Below are 9254 nucleotides of genomic sequence, written 5' to 3' on the forward strand. Positions count from 1 at the left end.
GGAGTAACAAGCTCCGGGGGGAAATTTAAATAAGCAATTGCAAATACATGCTCGCGAAGAATGCATCTGCATCTGTTGCTTGCTAACGGAATAAGTAGCCTTCTACCGAGAAGAAAAGGAAGGTAGCCGGTTTTCACCTTGAAAAGAAATTGCAAATAATATGTTTCCTTTATGCGCTGCATACGAACGAGGCTCGCCTATTAGCAGTTGCTTTATCAAGAAATCGCAACGAACATGTACTTTATAATAAGCTTCCTGCTGCCATTAATCACGCTGTTCCGACAAACGCTTTAAATACTTGCCTATCGATTCGCCTAATCGACAAACAATCGGTTGCGTATTTCTCAGGAATATAATGCAAATAGCGATTTTAGCAGCAGCACGCTTCGCCACCTTCTGCGTGACGAACGTGTACAGGCTCGAGAAATACATAGAGGTACAGAGCTCGAATAAATTTCCCGCAATTTTCTTCGCAATCTACGTGGAAAAATATTTACTGGGAATTTCATTGGGAATTTCAAATTTTCGTGAAACGACAAGGAGAATAATTTTCTCGAAATGGCCATCTATATAGACAGGATAAATCTTTCTTGAACGTCGATGAAGTTTCATGGAAGAAAGTTTGGTCCTAGGTGTTCTTGATGCAAGGACCTCATAGGCCTTGACCAGTTTTAACTCACGCTTTATTACGACCGACTAGATTTACGGCGTACTCAAGATGCACACAGGGTTATGGGGATCTACAACAATCTTAGCGCGACCAGGCGAATAAATTCGCTCGTAAATTTATGAAGACGCGAGACCTTCGTGGAACACAGGGACGGCCCGAGGTAATTGATACTTTTGGTTGAGACGCTTTTTAACTTCCCCTCGATAGCTTTAGTCGTGTTTCATGAATCCTCTGATACGCGTTATAACTTTGGGGAAGAAGCCCCGAGAAAAGTAATCGGATTCGATTAAGGCTCTCCTTATGGAATTTTTTAAACTTTCTACGTTTCTCTTAGCCTGAGAATTTCCTGCGTCTGAGCCCTGTTGCGTCAGAGACTCTAGGGATATTGGGGCTAAATAGCATGTAAACCAAAACTAATTTCATTTAGACACCCGACCGGAGATCTGTTAGGACCTAAGCGACATGGAAACCCGAGTTAATCGATTCCTAATCCAAACATAACGCAATCTAACTGCGACTTAATCGCCACCCACCAAGTGTGCGCTAGATCGCACATAATTGATATTAAAATCGGTACTACTTCGCTTCTAATTTGACGCAACGCGTTCCAGACCAGACTTGATTCGAGGATCGTCAGAAATCACCGCGGTATATTGCTAGAATGGGATTCTATCTTTAAATATCAGGATACGAAGATACGAATAATGCACAGGGTCAGTGTTCTAGCGCCTGAATTTATCCTCTGTACATACATTTTTTCTATCTTTTGATTTTACATATCATAAGATACTCTTTATTTTATTCGTACAACTTATCACTCACTCCTATCATCAGCGCGGTGCGTTACATCGCCAACCACGAAACAACAGTGTTGGTCGTCGACCTTAAGTACCCGAAAACGATACTAAACCCGCGTGTTCCATACATGGAAAGATGCTCGACTAAAATCACCCCGTTTTCGTTTCCAAACGCATCTCGTGCATTCTTCACCCTACGAAATCACGCGATCATCAAACATCCTCCTACGTCATATAATCCTCGGTGTTCACCAATACCGAACACAAACAAATTCGAACACGTCCTGCCGCGTAGCCTCGTTCTACCATTCGATTGGAAGACGCGACGTAGATTTCGCGGCGTGGAATTTACGCGATAGAAGTATCAATGACGCCGAGTGCACCCACACGACGAGGCCCACGTCATCCGTGTTCCCGGCTCGTGTAGGTGGCCACGGCGTTTCAGGCGTCGCGGCGCCTACCTGCGGCTGCCGTACGCCTGCGTCACCCGCCACAGAGGGAGGAGTTGCGGCGTGTGGAGGGGACGTCGGAGAGGGTGCAAGGCCTGGTACGGCCGGGTCGAGGCGACGAGACGCCGGCGTTCGTCAGAGCGGCGTCGCGACGCCAACGGTCGCGTCCGTCGTACAGTTTCACGTCGCCGCGTTACATCAACCGGTTCCACCAGTCGTTCTATGATCGTTCACTCGATCGTATCTCGCGTTCAACGTTGGTGTTTACGTTACAGAGGGCTGCCCGGTTCTCCGCAAGTGTCGACCAGGCGTCGAGCCAACCACCGCGCTTCCTGCTGCTGCATCCACTCACGCGGGAAATCTTGGTCCGACGGCGTAACAGGTACGCGGATGGTTTACAGTTTCCAAATGATTTTCTCGCAACAGGATCAATGAAATATTTATGCACACGTTTCGAGAAATATTTTGTAATGGGGTTGCAGATGGGTACTTATGGGGGAGGGTTCGTCGAGGTTTTCAGCAGAGAAATCGATGTCACGGTTGCAGGTTGTCGCAATGAAGGACTTTTCGCGTTTTCAGCATCAATTCCCATTAACCAAGACTTTGGAAGTTTAATCTTTTGTGTTTTGGGTTGCATCTGTGATTTCTTTTTTTTTTTTTCTTTTTTCTTACGGCTTCTGATATCTTCGACGTAATTTTATGTAACTTTTGATATCACGATACGTGGAGCGTGATTTTTAATATTTAATCTCGGTATTAGGCATTCGATATAAAACTTGATCTTTCGACGAGACACACGATGCGTACATTCAAGCTTTCAAAAGTTCTCGTGAATGGAATATATGCCTCGTTTAATGGCGAAGAATCGACTCGATACGATACGTTGACCCAGGACTAGTTGTCGCTCTGCAGTCGCTCTTTAAAATCGGCGCGAGTACTCGTGCACCGAATGACCGGAGTCGTGACGCGGTTTAGGTTCGACGATACGCGTAACTCTGCGCGACGCAGAGTTAACTTAATGTTAACTTTGTTAATGAGAAAATTACGAATGCGACTCCAGTCTGTTACGATTCCCATAAGAAATTATTTCATTCGCTCGTTCTGATATGGAAATGAACATTCCAGATAGAATTAAAGTTAGATCAACTGACTTCGCGTGCTATTTTCAGATACGAATAACAGAGACACAGACGTCTGAACGATGTGACCATTCATACACGTTACTTATAAATAGCGATATTGGTATTATCGAATGATCTAATTATACGCGTGTATACTATCTACAAGAAACATGGAATTATTTATTATTTTAACTATTTTATTAATTCGAAATTAATATCACAATGGAATGTCGATAGTAATTTACCCTATTTCGATAAATATTTCACTAAAGACTTCTTTTTGAGACAACAGAATTCCATAAGCCGAATCCTTTTCAATTTTAAATCCCTGGACTCAATGGAATGCTGAATGATCCGAAACTTTTGGCCGACAGCGTATATTTGGAACATTAACGAGATTCGCGCTCTTACATTCGACACGGATTACCTAAAAATTCAATCTCAGAATTGAAATGGAAAGACGTTACTGTATCCTTCAAAATGTTGCATCTTTTTGCACGTAATACCTTCTACGAGAAAAGTTCGATTATATGATCCAAGTAACATATTGTTATCCGAGATTCGCTCGTAAGAGTAAGTTGAGCTCAGCGAAATCTCCTATACGGTAGCAGTCGATGCGATATCATTGAGCAGTCCCCATTGATGATAATTCTTATCGAAATAGCGAGTGATATCGATCGAAACGCCGAGTTTTGCGAGGTGAGAGCGCAAAGTAAGTCGTTGACCAGCGACTATGGTGCCATTTTATCGTTACGATTACTTGGGCTATCCGCTTCTCGTCACGGATGGCTAACAGGTGACACTTGGTAGATTCGAATAGTCGAATAGACAGAGATTATTCCTATACAAGGAATAGAAATATATTTATATAATTTATTTATTATAAGAAATAATATGTTTTACAAAAATTATCTTTTTGCTCGTTTCACGCTTTATCGTTCTTTCGATTATAATCAGCCATCTTTTAGTAAAATTTCATTTGAAAATTTTGAAATATTAGGCAAGATTTTATCTAAAAATTCTCCGAATCGTTTATTTTTCTTCCAACAATTTTATTCCCTTCTTCTGCCCGCCTCCTTTATTAAACTTGATAATTCCCCGGGATCGAACTTTTATAAAGTCCACTCTTCGTTCTCCTCCATATAATAGCACCTGACCTTAACTCTCTACCCCCGTGCACGCCGACAGTTTCCCGTTCCTCGTACTAACAAACAGACAACCCCTAAAACAACGAATCCATCCATTCCAATAATCAAGCCCGACTCTTCGACCTAATTTTCCGTCCAAACGCGTGAAACATCCCCTTCAAATAGAACTTACTAACCACCATAGGAAAGAGATCGATACCAAACATAGAACGAACGAGGCGAGTTTAATAATCCCGACGCCAATGATTTAAGCAACGGGCTGGTACAAACTCGGTTTTCAAAGCAGCGAACAATACGCGAATGAGATTCAGCCCAATTATCGCTTCGCGTATCAAAGCAAAATGTCTGTTGATGCGTGTCTTAAATTATTCCATAGGTGGATAACTGCCCTTTACGCGGGAATCGAGCGATTCCTAATAGGATCAAACGGAGTCAGAGTCGAATACGTCCTCGAGAATCTCATAGAGATTCTGCATCTGTTCGAATTGGACGAACATTGCGATTACGTATCGATGCTTCGTTGAAAATGTATTAGAATCTAAATCAAAGGATTTCTCTTTCTATCGTGCGTAAATTTGTTTGAGTAGTAATTGATCGAGTTTGTTAAGGATGGGAATTGCCACAGCATTGAAGGAAGTTGGACGTTTGAATATGCAGCGAAATGAATGCGAAGTGTCATCTTCTTCTTTTTTTAATGTGCCATCGTGGTACTTTGTAGTCGTAATAAGATAGGAAATTCGGGAAAATAGAACGTAGAATTTATAGAATAGCGCAGATGGAGTGTGCAGTAGTAAGTCCTAGCTTTGGTCAGACATACGACGGCGATATTCAATATTCGTGTGCACGATAATTTACCAATTAATACTAGCAAATTGACAAGTGAAGCGTTGTTGTAGGACTCCTGTTCCACAATTGGACTCCTAGTTTCTACAATTGCACGATATTAATTTATTGCTCGTTTGATCACCAAACTTTCTGGTGTTGCCCCAGAGAATCTATTGTCATCGATAGCTCGTAATTCGTAAGTTGTTTAACTTGGAAAATTTCGCTAACAATATCTATCAGATTATTCGAGAAGTTTCATAAAAGAAACAATTTTCTAAAAAGAATATTTCTTTCTTTTTTTTTTTTTTTTGACATTCTGGTATCGAATGCCTAGCATCATGTCGTCGTACGATACGCGTCGATATGAAAAATGCATGATGCCAATCTCTCTCAGCTACATCTACGTATAATATAGCTACATACGTATAAAAGACAGTTACGTGTCAAAGAGAATAAAAGATTCATTAGAAAAGTAAGCGAGATTGATAAAATTTTCCAACTTTATATTCCTGAAATAAATCATCGCAAGACTACAAAGAGTCACTTTAGCATTTTCACGTCGATTTCACATCGATTTCACGTTGAAAGGATGCGAAGTTGCGACACGTAGAGCACGCGTAACCGAAGTCGAACGTACTCGCGTCTCATCGATCTATCGATAAAGACTCGATTTCACGACTGTGCAAGTACAAAAGCCATTTCCGATGATGCCGAACTCGAACGTCGCCCACTCTATCCACTATAAATAGATTCGTAGGTCAGCGAAATCGTGGAAGATGATTCACGAGAGAGCCAATGAACGTCGCCGTTGATTTCTGTTAATAGATCCAGCGTCATTAATTTGATGGAATTTAGCCGGACGAGAAAGGAAATATTACTGTGATTATACCGACGCCGTCAACTCAATTTTCCTAATGAGTCTGTTTAATAGTTTGATCAACCGGTGCGCGAAGGAAGGATCGTCTCTCGTATAACAGGAACCAGAAACTCCACATTCGTACATTAACATATATTCTAGAAAAAGCCGATATTACTATGTGAATTAAAAGACAATATTGACGTACGTTCCGGCCTTTTAATTCGAACGAGTCTTCTGTTCTAGTTCTGTCTATTTAGAGTTCTGCGATTTAAAAGAATCACGAAAAGAGGAATATTTTATTCAATTGCAAAGTGTACAGTTGATTTTCGTACGAATCGGCTAGAATCGCTCGTGCGCACCGTTAACGATAGTTCTTGAAACGCTCGTTTGCTCGACATGGTCGAATTACATGGCCAATATTTATGGAAATCGTTATCACGCGTCTCATCTCGCGTTTTCCTACGCTGTCACGCAGAGTCAGGTCTATTCATATGGTAATAGATCCGGTGAATTTCAGCGACATGTTCTACCAAGCAACCAACTTCACACGCATCGCCCACCTATCGAACCCCTGGTTTTCCCTGGCATTCAACAAGTAACCTCGTACAGAATAGCTGCACTTCTTCTACGTTGCAATTATTTCTAATTTAATACGCTCCTTTTTATTCCCATTAATTCCATTCTTTGTACAATTTGTACGCACACTTTGTTTCCTCTGTTGATCGTTGAAAACACTCGTCCCTTCCTCCAGATTCGTCAACGTCAATTTTCGTGGATTTCCCATACATGTACACACACAAAGCACACAACAGATACTCCAGTTGCCAGAAAGGAGTTCTTCGTTCAAGCTTGCAACGCGTAGTTAAATAAACCTTGCTGTAAAAGTTTCAGAAACGTTGAACTCAATTCCACGGCCCGGAATTCATCAATTATTTCGAACCGAACGTTTCTCGCAATAAAAACAAAACCGTCGACCAGTTGTAGAAATTTGCTGGAGTAAAATGTTTTCTTAAAAAGAAATTTCTCATGCGTAAAGTTCTTGCAAGTTCGATATTTCTCTTTCGTATCGAATTCATGGAAAGTCTAGAATCCGGAACCGAGAGCAACGTTCCTCTCAGACGTAGCGTTCTGCGGGAAAAGATATTTTGCCAGGGCGTCAACTCGTCTAAACATCGCCCTCAGCGCGTTTTTCTAGGCGAATCGCGTAATCGAGTTCGTGGCTTTTCCAGAGTATTCCCCTAGCAGCGACAAAGTTAAACACAGGGACAGAGGTTCATGGTGTTAAGCCTCGAGAAAATAGACGTAAGCGCAAGGTTGGCAATGGCGGCGAACGTGAGAAGAATATTTGCGATCTTCTCAAGGGCGCGGGCGTATCGAAATTTCTTTGTATAACGAAGCGACTGTCGCGTGACGACCGACGAAACCATCCAAACCGATTCGAATTCTCCGTCCTGTCGCCATGTTTATTCCTTCCGATCTTTCTAAAGCCGCCGATCCTCGTAAATTCGTGGATTCGAGGATCGAATACCGTAACTCACTCGGGGAATAAATTCTCCATGCCAATTCGCTGCGGCCGAAAACGTTGCTCCGAACGTTACTTTGAATTTTCCTAGGAATTTAGTTTAAATTAACCTGAGAAATTTGTTAACATTGGAATTAGCAAATTTCGTTAAAAAATGTGTACGATTTAGAATTCAGAATCTTCGCCAGGTATCGAAGTTTCGTTAAAAGTAAATGGCGTGCTTTTAGATACGTCGTTCGTTTGTCCAGCTATCTCGACGTTCTGCAATTTCCACGTTTTATTTCGTTTTTTTCTCCTTCTTTGGCTGTCGCAGCTGTCAAAAGGCGTTTATCCAACCTTCGCCATAAAATCTCCGCGTTGTATCGGATACAATTAACGTCACGTTTCCTTCTCGAAACCGGCAAGAATGGAAGTAAAACTGGAGGCGGACAAAGGAGCAATGGACAGGACAAAGAGTGTATTACGATCTACGCAACCTGACAATCACGATGAATTTCCTTCGGCTGTTGGTCGATCCGAACGAGAAAATTGAGAGAAAAGAGCAGACATGATCGCTATCTCTCGTTAGAAACTCGTCTGATGGAATAATATATCCGGTAGGATCCATTCGATGGGATTTCGCCCAGGTTTCGATATTGCAAAGTTTGGAGAAGGTTAAACTGAACATTATAGTTATACTGACTGAAAATTATAGTTATATAGGTACGTGTTGGATTTTAAGTGGATAGAGAGAAGGTAGTTGATCCTAATCGTGTTATTATATTAAACAGAACGACTCCATAGATATGCAAATATTAAAATCAAGACGATATATCATTTCATAGCTTATTTGTTCATTTGTATTAATCGTACGTCAAATGTTTTACATTTCCGCTTCATGTTTTCTCTTCCTTTTACTTTCCGACTTTTCCAAGTTGAAGCTATCGTTTTCTACTTCTCACACATTTCTTTCTTCCATTTCTTCATCCATTTCTTAAATATGTATCATCGGCGTTATAATTAAATTAAACTAAAGATTAAACTCTCTCCAAGGAACAAACTCTTCGGCATCACATCGTAGTTCTATGCTAAAGTTCTAAGTTGTCGCGATTATTTAAGATGGTACAATATTAATATCTAACGATTTAATTCGTTGGGATTCTACGATGCAAGATCGTGGTTCACAATGAAGACTCTCCAAAGAATTTGCTTTGCTTGAATTTGCGAATACACGTTGTGTTTTCGATGTGTTTGGAATTCGAAGGAACTGAATAGGAATTGATACCAGTAATATAAAATAAACGTTGTGGAATTTCGAGCGAGTCCTCGACATTCTAGAAATACAAAGGAACCAGGAAGACTTCGAAGGTTCTGAAGGGATAAGAGTTCCCAAGACGTCTTAAGGGCTTCGTATGTCGCTAAGATATGAAGCTATTCCGGAGAATCTTAGATTCCAGAAATCCCAAGTCCGTAGATATCAAATCGAAGATGTCCCCCAGGGCTATGGATGATTCATGTAATTACAATGGCGGGAAATAAGAGTACAAGATGGAAGAAAAACTTCAATACGTTACTGCGAAAAGTAAAAGAGAAGTCATCGATAGTGAACTATAATTAGAAAAGTAGAATAGCTTGATATCCATTGCTTCGAGCCATTTTCCTACGTAAAACAAAGTTACAGCAAAGTATGCTTGTCCACAGGTCGATATTCCATTAAATCGCGGGTTTATTACACTCGCAAATATCTTTCCTTTTACCGAAGATGCAACGACATCGCAATCGAATATTTTCTCTTTTCATTTAAATGAGAAATTCCATCTCTTTTTAAAATATTCCCAAGCATCCTTACAATATCTCGCTGCGCGATGTTCGTCGCGCTTTTCC

Source organism: Bombus vosnesenskii, unplaced genomic scaffold, assembly GCF_011952255.1.
Source record: "Bombus vosnesenskii isolate JDL3184/JDL3185 unplaced genomic scaffold, Bvos_JDL3184-5_v1.1 scf7180000013270, whole genome shotgun sequence".
NCBI classification, from domain to species: Eukaryota; Metazoa; Arthropoda; class Insecta; order Hymenoptera; family Apidae; genus Bombus; species Bombus vosnesenskii.